The sequence below is a fragment of the Chionomys nivalis genome, chromosome 16, assembly GCF_950005125.1.
Source record: "Chionomys nivalis chromosome 16, mChiNiv1.1, whole genome shotgun sequence".
In the NCBI taxonomy this organism is placed as follows: Eukaryota; Metazoa; Chordata; class Mammalia; order Rodentia; family Cricetidae; genus Chionomys; species Chionomys nivalis.
In genome coordinates this window covers 53,982,465-54,008,315 of record NC_080101.1, presented here as the reverse complement: position 1 = coordinate 54,008,315, position 25,851 = coordinate 53,982,465, and positions in this window count along the sequence as shown.

Genomic DNA, 25,851 nt, shown 5'->3' with positions numbered 1-25,851 from the left:
GGTCTGGGCAGGAGTGGGAGGAATCAACTTCGTGCTTCCCAGAATTCTCCTGTTCTCATTACATTATTTCTACTTCCTGTCTGGTTTTCCCGCCTATATTTCCTGCATGGCCAATCAGCGTTTATTTATAACATGACTGACAGAATACAGGCAATTCTCCCGCAACAGACTTCAAACTCTACTACAGAGCTACAGTACTGAAAACAGACTGGTATTGGCATAAAAACAGACAGAAGGACCAAAGGAACTGAATCAAAAACCTAGATATCAATCCACACACCTACAAACACCTGATTTTTGACAAAGAAGCGAACAATATAAAATGGAAAAAAGAAAGCATATTCAGCAAATGGTGCTGGCATAGCTGGATATCAGCATGTAGAAGAATGAAAATAGATCCATATCTATCACCATGCACAAAACTCAAATCCACATGAATCAATGACCTCAACATAAAACCAACCACAGTGAATTCATAGAAGAGAAAGTGGGAAGTACACTTGAACGCATTGGCACAAGAGACCACTTCCTAAATTTAACACTAATAGCACAGACATTGGGAGCAATAATTAATAAATGTGTCCTCCTGAAACTGAGACGCTTCTGTAAAGCAAAGGACATGGTCAAGAAGACAAACCTGCAGCCTATAGAATGGGAAAAGATCTTCACCAATGCCACATCATACAGAGGGCTGATCTCCAAAATATACAAAGAACTCATGAAATTGGTAATCAAAAGAACAAATAATTCAATAAAAAATTGGGTACAGACCTAAACAGAGAATTCTCAACAGATGAATCTAAAATAGCTGAAAGACACTTAAGGAAATGTTCAACATCCTTAGCCATCAGAGAAATGAAAATCAAAACAACTCTAAGATTCCATCTTATACCTGTAAGAAAGGACAAGATCAAAAGTACTGATGACAACTTATGCTGGACAGGATGTTGCTCAACTATCTTCACAGCAGCATTGTTTGTCATAACTAGAACCTGGAAACAACTCAAATGTTCTTTGACCAAAGAACAGATAAAGAAGATGTGGTACATTTACACAATGGATTACTCTACTGCAGGAAAAAAATAATGACATCTTGAGATTGCGGGCAAATGGATGGATCTATAAATCATCATATTGAGTGAGGTAACCCAGACCCAGAAAGACAAATAAAATATGTACTCCATCATAAGTGGCTTTTAGACATAAAGCAAACAAACAAAAAAAACCTACAATTCATAATCCCAGAGAACCTAGACAACAATGAGGACCCTAAGAGAGTCATACATGGATCTAATCTACATGGAAAATAGAAAAGGACAAGATCTCCTGAGTAAATTGGGAGAGAGGATAGAAGGGGATGGGGAAGGATGGGGAATGGAGAAAAATATATAATTCAATAAAAACAATAAAAATATAATAAAAACCAGTATTCTAGAAATGGTAGTTTGTTCCTTTATTGTTGTTCGTTTTTTTCTGGCTGCTCTACTGCTTAAGCTCTCTGAGCACTTACCTTTACTCCTGATATTTTCCAGTATATTAATTACTTAGCCTCACTGTAATCCTGAATTCTTTTTGCTAAGCCATCTTTAGCAACTTTTGAGTTTCTGGATGAGGCGTTTTCCTCACTTGGCCTGCACAGGGGATTCTTTTAAAACCCTCCAGTGGTTCTGGATTCTTGTGCTTTCTTTCTTCACATGCTGTGCTCATTGCCTCACTCTTGGTGTCGGCACCATGCCTCCTGTTCCCGCATCTGCATTGCCTCTCGCTTGGCATCTGCACAGTGCCTCCTGTTCCCGCATATGTGTTGCCTGCACTGCTGCATTGCAGCTGCCACCTTCCTGAGAATCTCACTTAGCAGTGAATTCTTTCAATTTTTCTAATTATGCAGAAAACCTGAGATGAATAACCAAACACTGAAATGTTCTTCTTCAACACAATGTGATCCCACTATGAAGGAAGCTCATTGTCCACTAATAAGACTAAGTGTGAGAATTTGGGAACTAGGGCAATAAATTTTAAGCTGATACATAATATCAAATAATAATTACTACTGTGAACATGAAGCAAAATGCAAGAATTTCTTAAAGAACCATAAGAATATTACATTTCTTCTATCACATTAATATCAGAGATATTCACTGTAACTGACTGCTGGCTAATTAAGAACAAGCATCTAAAATTGTCTACCATCTGATGAGTTCTTACAGAAATGCTTGCTCAGCCATATTCATTCCACTCTATTAACAATAACTTGAAAATGGAAAGCAAGCTAGATGTCCATCAACTGATGGTTGATAATGAAGGTGTGGTATATATACACAATGGAATTCTATTCATCTGTAAGTAAAAATAAAATCATACAGTTAATGGGTAAAAGGAAAAAGCTATAATAAATGCTGAGTGACATAACTCAGACCCAGAAAGACAAATTTTGAATATCCTTTCTGTGCTGACTAGTCTTATGTTAACTTGATACAATTTAAAGTCAGCTAAGAGAAGGAAACCTCAATTGAGAAATTGCATCCACCAAATTGATGTGTAGGCAAGCCTATAGGACATCTTCTTAATTAGTGATTTGGTGCGGGAGGTCCTTCCGCTCCTCCAGCCAATAGCCACTGAGATACCAGCCCACTGGGGCGTGGTCTCTCTCCCTTTAAAAAAGCAGCTACTTCTCTCCTCGCTCTCTCTTTACTTCCTGCTCCAATTCGGCGACTAGACTTCTTCCTGATTGCGCAAAGGGCTGTTGTCTGGGACGGTGATCTGTAAGGTTTTTTCCCCTTTAAATAAATACCACCCTATTAATCATAATTCCAAACTGGTGTGGGATTGTTTGTGACTTACGCCTTCAGTGATTGATGTGGGAGGGCTCAGCCCACCATGGATGGTCCCACTCCTGGTTGATGGACCAAGGTGCTATAAGAAAACAGGCTGAGAATGCTGTGAGGAACAAAGTAGTAGGCTGTATTGCTCTATGACTTCTGTATCAGCTCCAGCCTCTAGATTTCTGCCTTGTTTGAGTTCCTGCCTGGGACTCAGGAACTATAAGCCAAGTAAACTCTTTCTTCACCAAGGATGTTGTCTCAACACAGCTATAGTAGCCTTAAGGCACCCTGTTATTTGTAGATCCCAGATCTGAATCTTTAGTTTTGAGTGTATAACCTGAAGTAACCATAGAAGCCAGGAAGGTAGAGAGGGACCATTAGTGGAGAGGGGAGAGAGAGCTCTCGAGGGGAGAACAGCAGGACATGGGTGCTATGAAGAGGGAAAGGGGGAAAATCGAGGCAGGTGTCTTAATTTCTTTTCTATTACCATGAGCAAGGCAGCTGACAAAAGAAAGTACTTATTTGGGGCTTAAAGTTTCAGTGGGTTGGATGGACTTCATGACCAGCATGGTCTTGAACAAACCAAGCTGGTCCTAAACGAGAAGCCCCATTTCTAGAGCTAGCTTTCATACTGTTGAAAGATAATGCATGCTGCCAAGGGAGAGAAGCTATCAACAGGTCTACCCAACTATAAAAACAACAAACAGACACAACAAAAACCATGAGCAAGGTACAGGCAGTGGTGCAATAGTAGCCTTGTATGGTAGAGGCCACCAATACGTATCTAATTGAACACAAAGCTCACTCAATTGTAGGGAATACATGTCTATCATTGTCAGCCTAGCCAACTATACATGACTGGAGAGGTCTGTCCTTATAACCATAGTTAAATGCAGCCCCCACCTCTTACCGAAGAAGCTTCTTTATTACAGCAGGTAGAGACTGTTGGAGAGCCCAGGGCCAGTCAAAATTCAGAGTGGTTTTCCAGTCCCAAAAGTGACATCCATAACACAGCCCTACAACTAAGGCTTGGATAATACAGTGGAAGAGGAGCAGAAGGATTGTAAGATCCTGAGGACAAAAAGAAGTGCTGCAAGGTAGTGTCTTCTGGAGAGTTGCTCCCATGAGTTCTCAGTGATATGACTGCCTTAAAAGACCTGGAAAACGTACAACAATGGACATACCAAAATGGCTAGAAGATAACTTCACAAGGCTCCATCCCTCAATAAAGAGCTTCAGTCAATGGTTACTGAAGGAGAGAGAAAGTTTTTGGTGTTGCTGATTTTATTGTTCTTTGCTTTTCAGGGGCAAAACCCCAATAATAAGGGTACAGCCCAAATGCATGCATATGAGGGCAACACTAATTCAAATCATACTAGATAGGTAGGTAGATGGATAGATGATAGATAGATAGATAGATAGATAGATAGATAGATAGATAGATAGATGATAGGCCAACAGACAAGACAGAGAGAGAGCAAACAATAAATATAAAAGAAAAGATCAAATTTTAAAGGAGTGGTTGAGGAACATAAATGGAGTTGAAAGGAGTCTCCCGGGTGGAAAATGTGTAAATACAGTGTGCTGATATATGAAATCCTTAAATCAAAAAATAAATGTACTATTATATATTCAAATATGGGCTACAGTATTAAATGCTATGTGGGACAAGGAATCAACTATACAATTTTGTCTTTATTTTTTATCAATTAAATTTATGCATTTATTTTAATCCCAACTGCAGTTTCCCCTTTCTCCTTTCCTCCCATTTCCTTCCCCACATCCCTCCATAATTCACTCCTCCTCTGCTTCTGTTCAGAAAGCAGCAGGCCTCCCTCCCATTAACAAAGCATATTAACAAAGCATATCAAGGTGCGGTAGGACTAAGCTCCTCCCCTTATATTAAAGCTGGCAAGGAAACACAGTATGAGCAATAGGTTCCTAGAAGCCAGCCCAAAGCATTAGGGACAGGTCCTATTCCCATTATTAGAAGTCCCACAAATAAATCAAGCCACACAACTGTCACACATGTGTAGAGGACCTAGGTCAGTCCCATGTAGGTTTTCTAGTTGGCTCAGCAGTTAAGAGCACTAGCTGCTCTTCCAGAAGTCCTGAGTCCAAGTTCGCAACAGTTTTGACTTTAAATGACTAAAAAGACACATATGAAAGTGCTTTTTACACCGTTTAGTGTTCAAAATATCTCTGCAAATGAGATGCAATATCTGGATTTCAAAATAGAAACTCAAGTTGTTGCTAAAAATGTTATTTTAACCTTGCTCTTGACAACTGCTTACTATATAGATATTTCATTGTGACCCCAAGCTAACACATTTAGGACTCGTTGGCTCCAAAATCAAACAAGGTGTATTGCTTTTGGCACAGCCCATATAGTTTCTGTTGCGATAAATTTTCATCTTAGGCAACATAAAGAACTCATTTAATGGAGAAAGCAAAGATTATGTTTTCATCAAGTATTAATAGTATCTTCTATTTATATTAACCCAGAAACCTGCTATGTGAAAAATCTAACTCAAAGCAATTTATAAAGCCAAGTTTCCATTTAAGGCATTTTCTACAATCATTGCAAACACAGTCTCCAAAAGAAAAATTTCTACTATTGTGAAAATAGTGGCTCTTTCCTCCCCTCGCCCCCTGCAAAAAAAAAAATTGGCTGTATCCTGTAGCATTTATTTAAACCACATTGAACCAGTAAACAGGTTTGTCTAAGCTTTCAGGTGAAATCTTTATTTCTTTATATTGAGAAATGTAAAAGGTGAATTCTGGGATTTGATGGGGGTTCTATAATTTGGGATTTTTAACTTTGTTTTTGGATTTTTGCTTTGATTTTGTTGTTTTGTTTTGTTGTGTAAAAATCTTTGAATTGATAAATAATTATATATAGAGAGAGAGCATGCAGAAAATGTTTGGATGAATAAATATAGTATAAAGTAGCTAACTAAGAACCCATCAGTTAGTAATATTCATCTTTCTCTCTCTCTCTCTCTCTCTCTCTCTCTCTCTCTCTCTCTCTCTCTCTCTCTGTGTGTGTGTGTGTGTGTGTGTGTGTGTGTGTGTGTGTAAAATCTCCTCTCTCAATTTGTAGATTTACTATATAGGTAAGAACATGATGCATTATGTTTTCTGTGCATGGTTATCTCTTTTGAAATCATGTCTTTGAGGTTCATCTTTATAATGCCAGGGTTTTCTAAAGAAACAGAACTGGTAGAGTGAAAATAGATACGGGATTTATTAGACTGGCTTACAGACTGTGCTCTGGGTAGTCAAACAATGTCTGCCTCAGAACAGAGGACTGAGAATCCGGTAGTTGCACATTCCACGAGGCTAGATGTCTCAGGAGTCCTGGTCTGTTGCTCGAGTCCTGGAGGATTCCTGGAGAGCTACCGGTTGGAATCCTGAAGGAATTGGTATCCACACTGGCCACAGCAATAGGAAGATGAACTTGCCAACTATAATGAAGACAAGTACACAAAGAACAAAGTTTTCTCCCTCTATGGCTTTTTATATGGAACGTACCAGAAGGTGTGGCCCAGATATAGGGTGGGTCTTCCTCCTTCAAATAATCTGATCAAAAATACCTCCGTGTGTGTGTGTGTGTGTGTGTGTGTGAGAGAGAGAGAGAGAGAGAGAGAGAGAGAGAGAGAGAGAGAGAGAGAGATTCCCTTCTTTTGATTTGGCTGGTGTGAGATTATTTATTTCCTGTATTTTAATGGGTATAATCTTAGGTTAGAGTCTTCCTTCTAGCACCTTCTGTAGAGCTGGATTTGTAACTAGATACTGTTTAAACTTTACTTTGTTATGGAATTATCTTGTTTTTTTAGTCTGAGCTGGCATTCATGGTCTCTTGGAGTCTGCAAGATATCTGTCCAGGTCCTTCTATCTTTTAGAGTCTCTATTGAGAAGTCAGGTGTTATTAGGTCTACCTTTGGGTATTACTTGGCCTTTTTCCTTTATAGTTTTTAATAAATATTCTTTCTTTGTTCTGTACATTTAGTGTTTTGATTATTATGTTAAATGGGAAACTTTGTTTTCCGGCCCAATCTATTTAATGTTCTGTAGGCTTCTTGTACCCTCAGGCATTTCCTTCTTTAAGTTAGGAAAGTTTTCTTCTTTGGTTTTGTTAAAGATATTTTCTGGGTCTTTGAGCTGAGATTCTTCTTCTTCAATTCCTATTATTCCTATTTTGGTCTTTTCATAGTTTCACAGATTTTCTGTTTTTTTTTTTTTTTTTTTTTTGGTCAGGAACATTTTAGATACAACATTCTCTTGACCACAGTATCAATATCTTCTATTGTATCTTCTAAGCCTGAGATTCTCCCTTCCATCTAGTATTCTGTTGGTGATACTTACATCTGTGGTTCCTGTTCAAGTATCTAGATTTTTTTAATTCCGGAATTCCCTTCATTTGTGTTTTCTTTATTGCTTTATATCCATTTTCAGGTCCTGAAAAGTTTTATCCATTGCCTTCTACATTTGATTGCTTTACCTTGGTTTTCTTTAAGGAACTTCTATTCATTTCCTCCTATTGTTCTTTGCATTTTCCTGAATTTCCTTAAGGGATTTATTCATTTTCTCTTTTAGGAACTTAGTCATCATCATAAAGTCTTTTTAAGACCTTTTCTGTTGTGTTGGAATATTTAGGGTTTGTTGTAGTAGGATATCTGGGTTCTGGTGGGGAAATGTTACCATGATTGTTGTTTCTTATGTTACTATGCTAGTCCCTAGACATGTGGGTTTGGGGTAATTAAAGGTCTACATACAGATTTCTGCATTTGTCTTTGTTGGATGTGTGCTTTGTTCCTTAGTTTCTGTTTCGTCTGTGGTCTTCTGGTCTGTGTGGTGTTGTAATATGAGCGGCAGGGCTGCATCCCCGGCACCCAGCCGCCTGCATGGCTAGCTTATGCCCCGAAATAATTACACGGAAACTGTATTCTTTTGAACACTGCCTAGCCCATTAGTTCCAGCCTCTTATTAGCTAGCTCTTACATATTGATCTAACCCATTTCTAATATTCTGTGTAGCACCATGAGCTAGCTTACCAGGAAAGATCTTAACCTGCATCTGTCTAGAGTGGGAGAATCATGGCGACTCCCTGACTCGGCTTCTTTCTCCCAGCATTCTGTCTGTTTACTCCACCCACCTAAGGGCTGGCCTATAAATGGGCCAAGGCAGTTTCTTTATTAAATGAAAGTAACTCCTCCATCATTTCCCCTTTTTTTGTTTAAACAAAAAAGAAAGGCTTTAACTTTAACATGGTAAAATTACATATAACAAAATGGTTATCAAGCAAGAATTACAGTTACAATATTTATATCTATTTTATCTCTTATCATAACTAAGGATAACTATAACTATAACTAACCATTCTTCAACTCCATCAAAGACTCCAGAAGGATATAATATTACCTAAGCAAACAAGAAATCCAAACCTCTAGAAATGACAGAGACATCTCGCTGCCTGTACAGTCAACCAAAGTTCTTTTTTACTGTTGGGGCATCCATCTTCAGCCTTCAGGCCCATAGTATCCATCAGACATTTTTCATCAAGCAGGAAATTCCAAAGACAGTTCAGTCACTTTTTGCTGTGTCCTGAAGAATGTCTCGCAGACTCTTTTATGAGTCAGGAACCCCGAAAAACCATCTCACCTTTAGGCAAGTTCAGCAGTCCTCTCTGTGGGTTCTTTGTGTCCAGTTTATGCAACAGTCCAGGCATGAGCAGTTTCATGCCCAAATGGCTATCAAACTCCTTAAGGAGCCTCTTCGGTGCCCATCTTCCTCTTGAAGTAGATTGGTGCTGCCAAGAGTAGACATGTCTCATTGCCATGAAAAACCCTAAATTATTAAAACATTTAAAATGCCATATTCTGTAGTCTTTGAAAGATATGAAGAATGCCTATTTAACTGAAATATATCTCTATATATCTAGAAAATCTAACTACAAGGTTGACTATTATTGATGATTATCCATTAGCAACCTATATTTCCTAATTATACATTACATTTTTAAATGAACTACACAATCACAATACCTTAATCAATATCAGAAATACATATACATACAACAAAATTAACCTTAAAATCCACACCAATGCAAATTATTCATATCTATATCATATCCCCCTTTAAATGTAAAAGAACATTTATAAACCATATTTGGGAACATGGGCGCAGTTTTTTTTCTCTCCAAACTGCTTCCTGCTGAATGGGGGCGCTGTATTCAGATCTTTCATGGTGTAACCTGTGTGTCAGGGTCATCTCAGTCGGCAGTTGAATGAAGTAATTTTCTGAAGGTGTTCACAGCAACCTTTCAGGAGGGCGTGGTCTATCATACCATATTGGTATAGACGCAATCCAGAGAGTCTCATCCTCTGTGAAAACAAAAGAAGACTCTCTCCAAAGCATCATATCCTTAGACCCATATTCTGAAATCATAATACCCTTGTATCCATTCTGGTTTAGCTTGGCAGCCCATATAATGAAATATCTCTCTGCAGTTAGCTCCTTTACAGTCAAAAATTTTAAAGAAAACACAATAATACAAAGAATCCAGACTCTCTGTGAATTTTCCATTTTTACGTGGCTTATTTTTCTTTATTTCTCTTAATCTATAACTATTTGTACTCTGTCTCTTTAAAGAATTTATTATTTTTTTAAGACATTAACTTTATTCTTTATATATATATTTTTTCTCTGTCTCAAGCCTACGTACATTCATTCAACAGTGTCTGAGTCAGTTCTATTGTGAATCTGTAATTTTTTTACTATCCAGGAGCACTTTGTGTTGCGCTTTTAAATCGCTAAGCAGTTAAGAATCTAAGCTGTGACATTCCTAGGTCAAAAACAGGTACTGCCTGCTTGCCCCACCCATTCCAACATGGCGGAGCCGCTTGTGCCTCTGATCCTTGAACATTGCATCAGTAGCATGGTGGAGCTGCTTGTGCCTCTGAGCCGCAGCACAAAATGACTTTCTTTTAGGCACACAGCGAGTCTAGTTGTCATCAAACAAATCGTAGCACTTTACTCCAAATGATCCATTTAAAAGCTCTGTCTCCCGCAGGAGCCAGACAGAGATCTCAATGGCGGCACAGCCCAGAAAGCTGGCATTTTAAAACAGCCAGTTTTTTCCTGTTGCTGAGTCAGGACAATTTCTTTGCCGCATGCAACCCACAAACAGCAAAAAGCTGTCTTAAATTCTCTCTGTGTCCTTTTTAAGCCCTCTCAGGTTTTACGTGGAGTTCATTAGCACGTTGGGTGCCACTCTGTTGTAATATGAGCGGCAGGGCTGCGTCCCCGGCACCCAGCCGCCTGCATGGCTAGCTTATGCCCCGAAATAATTACACGGAAACTGTATTCTTTTGAACACTGCCTAGCCCATTAGTTCCAGCCTCTTATTAGCTAGCTCTTACATATTGATCTAATCCATTTCTAATATTCTGTGTAGCACCACGAGCTGGCTTACCAGGAAAGATCTTAACCTGCGTCTGTCTGGAGTGGGAGAATCATGGCGACTCCCTGACTCGGCTTCTTTCTCCCAGCATTCTGTTCTGTTTACTCAACCCACCTAAGGGTTGGCCTATCAAATGGGCCAAGGCAGTTTCTTTATTAAATGAAAGTAACTCCTCCATCAGTGTGGACTGGCTTCTCCCATTCTACTTAGTCTCTAGTAGTCTGGAGTCTCCATTCCAGTTGGAGGCTCGGGCAAGACAACTAGGAAGGTGTGGGACTAGGGCGTATGGTGGGTAGATGCCAGAATAGTTAGATAGTGGGGGGGGGGGTTGTTAGAAAGGCAGCCTACCTGGACTTCTCCTAAACTGTGAAGTCTCTGATAGAGCAGGGAGTCAACATCTCAGTTGGGGGCTAGGTTCTAGTGAAAGGGCTGGTCTCTAGTGGAGAAGAGGAGTCTCTGCCCCAGTAAGGCATTGGGATATGGTAACTAGTATAGTGGAGGACTGGGGATAGGGTGGGCAGAGGCCAAGAGAATGTGAGAGTTTGGTGGGTAGGAAGCCCATCTGAACTTCTCCCAGTCTGCAAGGTTTCTGGTAGAGCAGGGATTCTCTTTCCAGTGGGAAAGCTGGGCCACTAGGAGACTGGGGACTGGGGATAGGGTGGGCAGGTGCAGAGAGAGTGGGGGAGTTCTGTGAGCAGGCTGCCTACCTGGACTCCTCCCGGTCTGTGAGGTCTCTAGTGACCCAAGCTTAAATCTTTACCTTGCACAGCAAGTGTATGAGACAGGGTTCTCTAGAGTAACAGAACTTAGAGAATAAACAAATATATGCATGGAATGTATTAGAATGACTCACAGGTTGCAGGTCAGCAATTCCAACACTGGTTGACTTTGAACTGAAAGTCCAAGAATCCAGTAGTTGTTCGGTCCACAATGCCGGATGTCTCAGCTGTGCTCCAGGATACATTGGTATCCTGAAGAAATAGGCTTTAATGCCAGGGAAGGAATGGTAGTGCTAGCAAGGGCAAGAAGTCAGAGACCAAAAGCTTGTCTTCCCTGTCCTTATATTGACTTCTAGCAGAAGGTGTGGTCTATATTAAAGGTATAGAACCTTGAGAAGTGGATAGGAAGTATGTGTCTCCCTACCAGAAAGGTACTCACTAGCAGTGAATCCACCTGCTTCAAACCAAGCAAAAAAAAAAAAAAATCCTCACAGGTGTGCACTCCATTCCGCCTGAGACTGCAGCCAGGGAATGGCACCACTACCTTCATTCCGCCTGAGACTGCAGCCAGGGAATGGCACCACTACCTTCAGTGTGGATCTTCCTACCCTAGTTCAGTCTTCCTGAAAAACAACCTCTCAAACATGCTCAGAAATTTTTCACAATGATGATTCTACATCGTATCTGTGTGACATTCAAGATTAACCATCACAGTGGAACACCTGGGTTATATGACAGTTCCTGTTGTTTTGTTTTTGTTTTTAGGAGCCTCCATACTGATATGTATAGTGGCTTAATTAATTCCCCTGCATCATCACAAACACTTATTAGTTATTATTTTTCTTGCACTATCCATCGTAACTATGATGAGATGGACACTCACTTTAGTTTTCATTTTCATTTCCCTAATGACTAAACATGTTGCAAACTTTTTCACATAGTTACTGACTATACGCATTTCTTTTGACAAGTGAGGAAGCAGGGGTTTGTTTTTTTGGTATTTATTTATTGAAATACCTTTTACATTTTTAGTTCTTTATTCTAGGCATTAGTAAACTATCTGGACTATATATTTTTATATTCTGAGGGCTGGCACTTCACTCTGTCATGTTTTTCCAACATAATACTTTTATTGATTATTTGGGAATTCCACATCATGTACCCTGATCACACTCACTTCTCACTTTTCCCAGGTCTGCACCCTGACCCTTCTGATGTCCCCCAGGAAAAGAAGGGAAGAAGAGGAGGAGGAAGAAGAGGAGTCAAGTCACAGGAATATGGTCAGTCTCCCAGGGGCCAGCCCCTTAATGAAAACTACGACCTTCCACAGTCATGTATTGTTCTGGTGATATTCCAACCGGAGTTTGCATTTGGTTTAGTCAGCCTTCATTTCCATGATTCCTGACATTTAGAGTTTGTTTTTTTGTTTAGAATCTCTCTCTCTTTTTTAAATTCTTTCATATCCTGTATTGACTTTTTAAATTCATTCCCATGTTTGTTTGTGTCCTCTTTAAAGTTACTGGTTACTTTTTAAATTAGTCTTTTTGATTCCTTATCTGACATTTCATTTACTTTCATTATTTTGGATTCAGTTACTAAAGAATTATAAACTTTGAGGAGTCATTTTGCTCGTTCTTGTTTTGTTTGTTTGCTTGTTTTCACTTTTGTTTTGCTTTGTTTTTCTCTGTTAGGGATTACACATTTGCTAAAATGAATTTCTCTTCAATTGTTATGTGAGAGCCTTCTTGGTGAGAGACCTTTTCTGGGACTGTGTCTCCAGTCGCATTCAGAGAGAAGAAAATTTGCCATTAAAACAGCAAAGCAAACTAGATGTAGAAATGTAATAAAAACTAATTTGAAAAAGTACACCACCAGAGATACTGTAGAATAATCTAACCAGCTAAAATTTAATGAAGACAAAAATAAAAATAATAAAATAATGAACCATAAGAAGAGTAGAGAAATGGGGGGGAAGAACACTTTTAAAGGGACTATGAGGAAGAGAAATGTGAAAGATAAAATATCCAATTATAGAATTTAAATAAATAAAAATTGATGATGCTAAGCAAAGTAAAATGAACCGAGAAGTTTTTTCAAGCCCCCTGACCACCACCACCACCAGTACTGGAATCTGCTAGATCTTGGGTGAGCAGTAAGTTCTAGCCAGAGTGCTGTAGTTCCTCTTCAGTCTGACTACACAGGCAGGTGCTGGGCGTGGGCTACAGGAAGCTGGTGGTGGGGAAAGCATCCCTATTAAAACTGCATGCTCATAGAAACTTCCCATCTTTGCAAGCCAGAAGCCATTGTTGGCACCAACAAACATTATGACCTTTAGGTCACACAGATTTCCACTTACTCTGGTGAACCCAGTCTGAGCTCAAATCATGGGTGTCCTGTTGTACTGGAGAATGAAGGATGTGGAACACTCAATTCTACATTTGTAGAGGGAACTAAGGGAATGGCTTCTGCCTGCCTATCCTACTTATGACTTTCAGAAGGTACCACAGTAAATCCTGTGGGCACACTGAGGGAGGAAACCAAGGGAAGTCAGCAGACACTGACTGATATCTATACACATACCCCAAGAGGGCAGCTTAACTGACCACTTGAATTGCTACAGTTCAAGCTCTCAACTTCCTAAATGTCTCAGTGGATCCTTTCACATCATCATCACTGTTTAGAAATGATGGTGGCTATCAGAGCTGGTCGTTCTTATCATTTAATATATGGATAAAAGTGCTCATCTGTTAATATTTCACAGTTTTAAAAACTGTTTTAGACCTGCATATGGTATCCAGAAAGAACTTTAGGGTTCCATCACACTTGCAGGAAAACATGATCTTCAACCACCACCTATCCCAGTATGCCCTCCGCTATCCAGCCAGGATCACACATAATGGATTACAAAATGGATTGCAGAGACATCTGTGCCCTCTGCTTCCATTCCTGGTCACCTAAAATTTATTTTCCATGGAACATCCAGGGTCACATTTGAAAAACATAATCAGAGTGTCAACTTCTCTCTGCTTAAATTTTCCAATGACCTCCCCATGCCTGTGGGAAAGTCCTTTACCGTGTGATCTCCAGGCTGTTAGGAGCTGATCCAGTCCACCACTTCCATGTAATTCCTCTTTCCTTCCTTCCATCATGTTCTTCTCTGGAAACTCTGCCTTCTTTCTGCTTGTTAGCCCCTTGAGACAAACCTCCCACAGGATGCTTCCTCTTGGTCTGTGTGGCTGGACCTCAGTGTGCCTGAGTCCTGTCATTCATGTCTCAGCTAAATACTGAACCACCTCTTTAGGAAGGTTTTCCCTTACCATGCTATCATAACAATCATATGCCACCTCGCCATGTAGGTGCTGGCTGGCCCTCCAAAGCATCCTCTTCATCAGAATGCCTCTCTGTATCAAAAATTAACTCCCATGTTTTGCAGGAGTCTAGTAAAGCATTGTCTCAGAAAGGCAGGAATGTTGCTTTTCTTATCTTTTTGAAGCTGTACCTAAATATGGTATGAACTTGCTACATAAATGTTAAGTTAAAGAATAAAATGAGAAGATTCTTCCACACACTTCAAGAAGTGGTACAGAATTCCTCCAAAGTCACAGAACTAAAGCTTTCTCTAAATTAAGACACTAGAAAGCGGGCTCTGATGTAGAAGCTGTGTGGTTCTTCCTATGCCTCCCTTCCAATACCAGCATTTACTGTAGCACAAAGTATGACCCCCAGAAGTCTCTTTCTCGGGACTAAGAAGTGAGTGCATCAAAGACATGAACCAGTAGAGGGTGTGCTTAGACAGCCTGCAGTTTTTTTTTTTTAAAAAAAAAAAAAAAAAGCTAATTTGTGACCAGCAAAAGATGTTTAGAATGAAGATCTGCTACTCCAAGTGTCCTCTGAAGGGAATTATAAATAGAATTGCTCACATAAAACAGCGGTATCGTATATTCAAATACTATGTGATGTGTTTAATATCCTGTTACCCAAATGAGATTTGCCTTTCTATAATATACAAGTGATCATGTAAATTGTTACATCAATTATAAAAAGTAATAAAATTTTAACATGCACAATACATACACCACTTACCAGTTGTCTACACTAATTCAGAGGCCAATATTTAATCTCATTTGTACTACTTAGAATGTATAAACATTGTATAATTGATTTATTTTTAAATAAAATTCCACTAAAAACAACAAGCATAAAAATATCTTTCTGTTTCTCCAGGAATACAGCAGAGCTAGCTTGGTAAGAAGGAGTCTAAGAAGCTAGAGATACAGTAGCTAGAATTTTTTCTTGTAATTCTCTATTTAGTTCCCTCAAGACTATAAAAATTAGCTACGATTGTGCCCAGTCTACAAACCCTGAGATGTAAGGCAATTTCTCAAGCTTCCGTTAGTCCTTAGGAGGCTGACATTCAAAGCAAGTTTGCCACTTCCTCTCACTGCGGCGTGGAGATGACAGCGAAACTGCACATTAGGTTCCAGATACACAGAACCAACGTGATTACAGCGCTTTAACAGCCTGAAGTGAGAGCGAAATGAAGTCACTCGTGACATCTCAGCCAGAGGTCACATGCAATGGCATAAGAGCCATCATTCTCTTGTTCTCCTCTCTGGGTATTGTAAATACCAATACTCATTCACAATATTTCCCAATGAAAACCAGACAGAATCTTCAAATCTTCCTGAATGTTATATGCAAATAGCTCTTTGTCAGTCACTTGAAAATGACATTTGTGCTGGCTAGTTTTATGTCAATTGGACACAAATTAGGATCATTTGGGAAGAGGGGATCTCAAATTAGAGAACTCCCTCAAGAGACTGGCCTGTGAGCAAACGTCTGTGGTATGCTGACTGATGATTGATGTAGACACAGCTGACTAGGGATGCTGCCACCCCTGGGCTGATAGTCCTGGGTGCTATAAGAAAGCATGCTGAACAATCCATGGGGCAAGCCAGTAACCAGCATTGGTGCCTGCCTTGAATTCTTGCCCTGACTTTCCCTCAGTTATGGACTGCAAGGTGTAAGGTGAAACAAACCCTATCCTCTCTAACTTTTGCTTGTTTGGATTTTTTGTTTCTTTGTTTTGTTTTTGCTTTTTTGTTTTTTGTTTGCTTGTTTTTAATTGTTTTATTTGTTGGTTGGTTGGTTGATTGGTTGGTTGATTGTTTGGCTATGGTGATTCACCACAGCAGTAGAAACCCTAACTAGACAGAAATGGTACCAGAGAGTCAACTACTGCTGTGACAAACCTGACATGCTGCTTCCCGGAGGATTTGGAACTTTGAACTAGAAAGGGCATTGAATGTTCAGAGCTCAGGTGACTGTTCTGTGGGAAGTTAGAGGTTAATGATGAGATCAGTGAGAACAATGAAGGCCTGAGTCATGAAGTTTTGAAGGAAATTGTTAGACTTCCTTAACCACTCCGTGGGGGTCCTTTGATAGTTTTAATTAGTAATCTGTAGTTTTGGTCAGTTAGGGCTAAAGCGACCAGAACCACTGAGGTGAAACCTTTGCTTTCCTGGGACAGCTGGTGCTGGACAGCTGGAGCTGAGAATGCGGTAGATGTCAAGCTGAAAGCTCTTGTAAAGCATTCTCTCAGGGTCAGCACACAGAAGCTGTGCTCCAGATGCGGCCATGGTTGGATCTAGGTGGGCAGTCAAACTTGGTAACGTAAGAGTCACCCAGGTACATCCCATGTTCCTCTTTTTGGGTCTGGGATACCTCGCTCAGGATAGTGTTTTCTATTTCCATCCATTTGCACGCAAAATTCGAGAAGTCATTGTTTTTTACTGCTGAGTAGTACTCTAATATGTATATATTCCACACTTTCTTCATTCATTCCTCCATTGAAGGGCATCTAGGTTGTTTCCAGGTTTTGGCTATTACAAACAATGCTGCTATGAACATAGTTGAACAGATACTTTTGTCATTTGATGGGGTATCTCTTGGGTATATTCCCAATAGTGGTATTACTGGATCTTGGGGTAGGTTGATCCCAAATTTCCTGAGAAATCGCCACACTGATTTCCAAAGTGGTTGCACAAGTTTGCATTCCCACCAGCAATGAATGAGTGTGCCTCTTTCTCCACAACCTCGCCAGCAAAGGCTATCATTGGTGTTTTTGATCGGTTTCTAGCCATAAATAAAAGACATTAAGCATATAATTTGTGATTCTAGAGAAGTTAAATAAGAAAGTGAACCCAAAGAAAATCATATAGTCATCCGCATGGAGAGGGGAAGTAGACAAGATTGCAGGGCAAAAACTGGGAACTTGCGGGTGAGGTGGCATGAGGCAAAGGGGAAATGGGATGAGAAACATGAGAAGAGGAGGATGGGAGGAGCTCGGGGGATTGGGATGGTTGGGATATAGGAAGGGAGGATACGGGAGCAGCGAAGTATATATCCTATCTAAGGGAGCCATCTTAGGGTTGGCAAGAGACTTGACTCTTGAGGGGTTCGCAGGTGTCCAGGAATATGTCCCCAGCTGGTACCTTGGGCAACTAAGGAGAGGGAACCTGAAATGACCCTATCCTATACTGATGAATATCTTGCATATCACCTTAGAACCTTCATCTGGCGATGGATCGAGGTAGAGACAGAGTCTCAATTTGGAGCAACGGTCTGAGCTCTTAAGGTCCAAATGAGGAGCAGAAGGAGGGAGAACATGAGCAAGGAAATCAGGACCACGAGGGATGCACCCACCCACTGTGACAGTGGAACTGATTTATTGGGAGCCCACCAAGGCCAGCTGGTCTGGGACTGAATAAGCATGGGTTGATTCTGGACTCTCTGAGCATGGCGGACAATGAAGGCAGATGAGAAGCCAAGGACAATGGCACTAGGTTTCGATCCTAATACATGAACTGGCTTTGTGGGAGCTTAGCCTGTTTAGACGCTCACCTTCCTGGACGTAGATAGAAGACCTTCGTCTTCCCGCATGGCAGAGAATTTGGACTGCTCTTCAGTATCGAGAGGGAGGGGGAATGGTGTGGGGGGAGGAGAAGAGGAGTGGGGATAGGGGGAGGGGGTAATATTTGGGAGGAGGGGAGGGAAATGGGAAACGGGGAGCAGGTGGAAATTTTAATTAAAAAAGAATAAAAAAAAAAAAGAGTCACCCAGGTAGCACTGATTCTGAAGGCATGAAGAGGCCGTGAAGAGCAGCTGAGGCGTGGCCTAGCAGGGAGAGTATCCCTGAGGAGAAGCTGCACTGCTGAGGGTGCAGCCTCAACTGCAGTAGAAAGCCCAGAATGAAAGGGGTCCTGGAGAAAGGTTGAGGCTTGGCACCATATGGAGGGTGAAAGTCCCAGCGAGAGCACAACGCCATTGCATCTTAGTTCTGCTTCTCTCCACAGTGCACGACCCTCTCTGCTTCTTCTCTCCTGTATCTCCACCGCATACCTGTTCATCATCGTGGTGCCTGCTTGTGGGCCTAAGCTGCTTTTAATCATAGCATGTGATCAAATCAGCAGAAACCCTAACTAAGGCAATACTGAAGTTTAAAGTACTTGTCCTCCCTTTTATAGCTAATGCATACATGGTGGTATTTTATGTAACTGAATGAAATTGAATTGCGTAAGATCTTTGAAAAATGCACTTTCAGAAAGTAAAACAGAACATACATCGAGGACATGATGATATCTACATCCATCCCAAGTTTATTTTCTATTTTCTATCAATATTTTTCAGTATTTTTCACCTCATTCAACTTTCAAATAAGCCTCAAATATAATGCAGTTAATCTATTAATTAAAGTAAGAGATATTTCCCTTGAAGGACACAGTGCTGTTTATTACCAAACTCAATAACCAAATGACCTAACATTTTAGAGGTCTAATTTTTCAATCTAGAAGTTCAATAAAAACCTGCAATTTATAACCTTAAAGCATACTTACTTTTATGAAAGACACTATTATAAAACATATTGCACATTTCAATTTTATTTCACAGAAGTGTCGAAGGTATGTTAACCTGTAGAAGAAATTACACTGTGAATTCCACAGTTCATGTGCTTTCTGTGAGATGTTTTCTACTGTTCTTTGCTATCTGTTTGTCAACCATGAATTTACGCCACTTAAGATGACAATACTACCCCAAGAACTACAGCCTGTCTATCAAAGCCCCTAGTGCTAGACATGAGAAACTTTTCTCACAAAGTCTTTTTGAATTGTCGGCCAGGGAAGTCCAGGAGACTCCAGGAACATTAGAGGCTGCTGCTGCCCTTGCTTGCCTCCTAGAGTTTGAAAGTAAGGCCCAATTTCTGAATACACCATGAGCTTTGGACACAGGACATAAAGACACCCTGCATGCTGGACACAGGACGTGGGGTATCTGAGCTGGGTCTAGAAGTCTACTCCGTGAGGACTAGCTTTCAATTTTATTAATGGTGAAAGAATATTTCGTTATTAATATGCACAGTATTGCCTAGCATTAGTAAGGCTCTATCTTAAAAAAATTAATTCTAGTCTGCATAGCCAATAACCAAAATATAAACCACTGTGTACATAAACATATCAAAGAAAAGGAAAGTAGTCTGGTTAGGGGAGTAGAGTGTTTTTGGGAAGCAACTCTTTTCCTCACTTGCAGGGACAAAGAAGAATTTTTTAAGTGGATTTACATAAGGAATGAATTTTGCAGAGAGGAATTTTTGACAGACTTTTAAATTTAATCAAAAGTAATCAAATTAGTGAATAAAAACGTTATCTTTCTTTAGGGTGGAAATTAGCAAAAAAGTTTGTTTTCAACCCAACCTTAACTTTAATAAAAAAAAAAAAAAAAAAAACTTAGTCTCTTTTCTTTTTTCCAAATAAAAAACTTTAGCATAAGTTCTTAATACAAAGCACCTTTGTGGTTTTGGGACAGTTAGTAAATTGCACAGTAAACATATTCTGAGCATTAATATGACTTAAGAATTCATCCTCTATGCATATGACTATGTATAGATATGTGAACACACACCTGTTCAATTTATATGGGGTGTGTGTGTGTGTTTAGGACTAATCATTTGGCAACGGAAAATCAATTGACTTACTCAACAATTACAATTAAAGAAATAGAGGTCATGAATTGGAAAGATAGCAAAAACAGAAGAGGTTGGAGAAAGGAAAGGAAAAGGTAAATGATGTGATAACTTGTAATCTCAGAAAATAAATAAAATGAAAGAAAGAAAAAAACATCTAGAAACTCTCCAAAAGCCAAAGGGACAACAGAAGTCACTTGAAATTCTAAAGAGATGCACCACTGAGTCAGCTAAGCAGCGAGTGAGTTCTTACAGTCATTCTCCTGTGCACAGCTTTATTGTACAGGGCTGGGAACGTGCCTAATCTTTCCATTCATGAAGCAAATCAAAGCAGAAATGCATTTCCAGTGAATGGACTGATTTATAGACTGTAATTGTCCCACTTGTAGCTATTCTTGACCTAAGTTTGTGCTTTCCTATAAAGTATATTATTAACTTAATCCCTAACCTTACCACGGAAAAGAATCTGTCTATTATTATACATTTAAACAAGGTTATTTTCTTATGGGATGCATGCAAATATATATCCTACATCCTGGAGCAAGCCACCCTCATCTTCAAATGATCTACCTCTAGGTTGGTGTTTTATTGCACATGCAGAAAACATTTCAAATATCTATAATACTTATGATTTCTGGGCATTAATCTTTTAATATGATCAGTGAGTATTGTGGTCTTGAGAACACCCCCGCAATTCCTTTCTCCTTAGGTGGGTCATCTCATAAAGGGAACCTAAGTAATCGAATGTCATGTGAACTCGTGCTGTGGTAAATCAAGTCTATATCTCTACGTTAAAAACAAATTAGAGAATGATCTTTAAGATGCCAAAATTCACCAAGAATGTTTAGAATATTTTATGATAGAAGCTTAGAGACAGCCCATAGACAAGTATATAAGTGTATAATATCGTATCTAAATGCAAATTATTTTCATTAGTATTTAAAAATAAAATAGTACACATTTGACAAATTGATAGATAAATACATACGTATTATAGCTGGTGTTATGTTAATACACAGTGGAGATCCTATATATGTGCAATATGGGTTGTATGGTTTGTAATTGGGATTATTTTATGGTTGTGCTTATCAAAATCTCATATGTGACAGTCTATTAGATTTGTTCATTTTCTGCCAGTGCCAAACTGAACTAACTAAATGCAAAGGGACCACCATCTCTGCCAAGCACTTTCTTCATAAAGAGACAGATGATTTTTTAAAAAGAAAAAGAAAAAAGAAAGAAAAGAAAAACAACAAAGAGAAGAAAATTTTCAGGCTTTTCAAACCATATGTCTTCTCTGAGATATAGTTTTCCCTTTCTTAGCAATTCTTTAAAAATGCAAAAACGTTCTTAGCTTGAAAGCTGTGTACTAACTGGCCATGAACCAGATTGTCTACAAAATCTGCAGCTTTCCAAATCCCACTTTAGATCTTTAAGATGGCAGCAATCTTCACCCGTGCCCACCCTGGGATGTGACTGGGTAAGGGGGTAGCAACTTTCACCTGTGCCCACTCTGGGATGTGACTGGGTAAGGGGGTAGCAACCTTCACCTGTGCCCACCCTAGGATGTGACTGACTAAGGTGGTAGCAATCTTCACCAGTCCCTACCCTGAGATGTAATTAAGTTATTGATTTATTACATCAGCTGTGGTAGAAAGTAGTTTCAAAGGATTCCTCCTGGTCGTTCTCACATTGATAGATCTTTCCCCTCAGACCAGTACCCACTATGGAGTGTGCCAATGTCTTAAGCATGCCAATGCCAATGATATATTTAAGGCCTGGGAAAGTAATCACTGGTTTGGTCATAAAATCCAATGTATTTTGTCCAAAATTTCACTTATTGTCTGAGGCCCAATATTTATTATTAGCTTTGTCTATCATTTGATATTTAGCCATAGATATATATCACTTCACTAAAAAACAAAATAATAATTAAGAAATGGACAATACAAACTTAGGCCAGTTTTGGCAAACTGTAATTTAATGAGCAAAAGTTCCTTCTTATTCCAATGATGTGTTATTGTAAAATCAGAGCAATGAGCAAAAGTTCCTTCTTATTCCAATGATGTGTTATTGTAAAATCAGAGCAATTTTCAGAGCAAGGAGAAAGAGGAGAAGAGACAGAGATAGGGGAGAGAGAAATGAAGATCTATCTCAATGTCAGAGTTTTAATAAAATGTATAACATAACTGGGTCTGAAAACTAGAGCTATACATAAATAATAGATGCTTGTAGATGGGATTTGTAATGAACTTCTGGACACAGGAGCAAAACTTAGGGCTGTATATTTTATAGCAAGGCCCTCTTGGATAAGCTGAGAGCTTCTAAGAGGTATGTTAACATATAGAAATACAAGTTCTGTGAACTCTGCTTCCCTGAGCAGAGATCAGTATAGCAACTGCCAATTAGATGGAAAGAATTTAAATAAGAAAAAAAGGGTCATGCCATGTTTGAATGATGTGTCCAAATTTATACCAGCCACAAGAAATTAAAACCATTGAGTTTGAGTCTTGAAGAATCTTGGTCTCAAAACAGGTAATGAATTCAAGCAACTACAAAATCATTCTGTAGAGATTGAGACAAAACCCAGGATAAAGATACAGGAACAAAAATTTCACACATTTTAAATGTACATTGAAAACAAAAACTGAAGCACAATGATCAATGAGCCACTAAGAGAAAGAACCATCAAAGAGAAATGAGATGCAAAAATTCTCAATAAAATACTGGCAAACCGAATCCAAGAACACATCAAAAAATAATCCATTATGATCAAGTAGGCTTTATCCCAGAGATGTGGGGCTGGTTCAACATATGAAAATCTATCAATGTAATCATCATATAAATAAACTGAAAGAAAAAAACCATATGATCATTTCATTAAATGCTAAAAAAGCATTTGACAAAATTCAACACCCCTTTAAGATAAAGGTAGTAGAGAGGTTAGGGATACAAGGATCATACCTAGATATAATAAAAGCAATATACAACAAACCAACAGCTAATATCAAATTAAATGGAGAGAAACTCAAAGCCATTCCACTAAGATCAGGAATACGACAAGGCTGTCCACTCTCTCCATATCTCTTCAACATAGTGCTTGAAGTTCTAGCAATAGCAATAAGACAACATAAGGGGATCAAGGGGATTTGAATCAGAAAGGAAGAAATCAAACTTTCATTATTTGCAGATGATATGATTGTGTACATCAGTGACCCCAAAAACTCTTCAAAAGAACTCCTACAGCTGATAAATACCTTCTGTGATGTGGCAGGATACAAGATCAACTCTAAAACAATCAGTAGCCCTCCTATACACAAATCAGAGAAGCATCACCTTTCATGATAGCCACAAATAGCATAAAGTATCTTGGGGTTACACTAACCAAGGAAGTGAAAGATCTACTTGACAAGAACTTTAAGTCTTTGAAGAAAGAAATTGAAGAGGACACCAGAAAATGGAAGGATCTCCCATGCTTTTGAATGGGTAGGATCAACATAGTAAAAGTGGCAGTTTTACCAAAGGCAATCTATAAATTCAACACAATCCCTATCAAAATCCCAACAAAATTCTTCACAGACCTTGAGAGAACAATAATCAACTTTATATGGAAAAACAAAAAACCCAGGATAACCAAAACAATCCTATGCAGTAAAAGTACTTCCGGAGGCATTACCATCCCTGACTTCAAACTCTATTACAGAGATACAGTAATGAAAACAGCTTGATATTGGCATAAAAACAGAGATGTTGACCAATGGAATCAAATCGAAGACCCAGATATTAATCCACAAACCTATGAATGATGGAGGAAGGTCATTGGCTAATAAAGAAACTGCTTTGGCCCATTTGATAGGCCAGCCTTTAGGTGGGTGGAGTAAACAGAACAGAAAGCTGGGAGGAAGAGGAAGTGAGCTCAGATGCAAGGCAGCTCCTCTCAGAGCCAGACGCGATGCAGCCAGCCACCAGGTCAGACATGCTGAATCTTTCCTGGTAAGACTAGTGCTACACAGATTATTAGAGATGGGTTGATCGGGATATGAGAATTAGCCAGTAGGGCTAGAGCTAATGGGCCAAGCAGTGTTTAAAAGAATACACTTTGTGTGTCATTATTTTGGGGCATAAGCTAGCCAGGTGGACCAGGAGCTGGGGCGGCAGAAACACAGCCCGCAGCTCCCACTACATATGAACACCTGATTTTCAACAAAGGAGCTAAAATTATACAATAAAAGAAAGAAAGCATCTTTAACAAATGGTGCTTGCATAACTGGAGGTCAACCTGTAGAAGAATGAAAATAGATGCATATCTATTACCATGCACAAAACTCAAGTCCAAATGGATTAAAGACCTCAATATAAATCTGACCACACTGAACCTAATGGAAGAGAAAGTAGGAAGTAATCTGCAACACAAAGGCACAGGAGACCACTTCCTACATATAACTCCAGTAACACAGACAATAAGAGCAACAATGAATAAATGGAATCTCCTGAAACTGAGAAGCTTTTGTAATGCAAAGGACACTGCCATTAAGAAAAAAAGGCAACCTACTGAATGGAAGAAGATCTTCACCAACCCCACATCAGACAAAGGTCTGATCTCCAAATTATATAAAGAACTCAAGAAACTAGACTTTAAAACTCTAATTAACCCAATCAAAAAATGGAGTACTGAACTGAACAGAGAATTCTCAACAGAAGAAGTTTAAATGGCCAAAAGATACTTAAGGTCATGCTCAACCTCCTTAGCAATCAGGGAAATGCAAATCAAAACAACTTTGAGATACCATCTTACACCTGTCAGAATGGCTAAAATCAAAAACATCAATGATAGCCTATGCTGGAGAGGATGTGGAGTAACGGGAACACTCATCCATTGCTGGTGGGAATGCAAACTTGTGCAACCACTTTGGAAATCTGTGTGATGGTTTCTCAGGAAATTGGGAATCAATCTACCTTAAGGATCCAGCAATACCACTCTTTGGAATATACCCAAGAGATGCCCAATCATACTATAAAAGCATTTGTTCAACTATGTTCATAGCAGCATTATTTTTAATAGCCAGAACCTGGAAACAATCTAGATACCCCTCAATGGAAGAATGGATAAAGAAAATGTGGAATATATACACATTAGAGTACTACTTAGTAGTAAAAAAAAAATGACATTTTGAATTTTGCATGCAAATGGATGGAAATAGAAAACAATATCCTAGTGAGATAACCCAGACCCCAAAAGATAAATATGGTATGTTCACTCATTCGTGGATGCTAGCCATAAACAAAGGACATTAAGCCTATAGTTCACAAGCCTAGAGAAGCCAAATAACAAGGTGAACCCAAAGAAAAACATATATAGATCCTCCTGGAAATTGGAAGTAAACAAGATTGCTGGACAAAAGTTGGGAGCATGGGGGTGGAGGTAGGGGTGAGGGTGGGGTTGAGGGAAGGGGAGGGGGAGAGAAGGGAGAAAGAAAAGACTGGAGAGAGCTTGGGGGAGTGGGAAGGTGGAGATGGAGAAGGGCGGATATAGGAGCAGGGAAGAAGATAACTACATGAAAGGAGCCATTTTAGGTTTGGCAAGAGACTTGGCTCTAGAGGGGATCCCAGGTGTCCACGGGGATGTCCCCAGCTAGGTCCTTGGGCAGCAGAGGAGGGGGTGCCTGAACTGTCTTTGCCCCACTATCACACTGATGATTATCTTGAATATCACCACAGACTCTTCATCCGGCAATGGATGGAGATAGGGACAGAGACCCTCATCAGAGCAACGAACTGAGCTCCCAAGGTCCAGTTGAAGAGCAGAAGGAGGGAGAAAATGAGCAA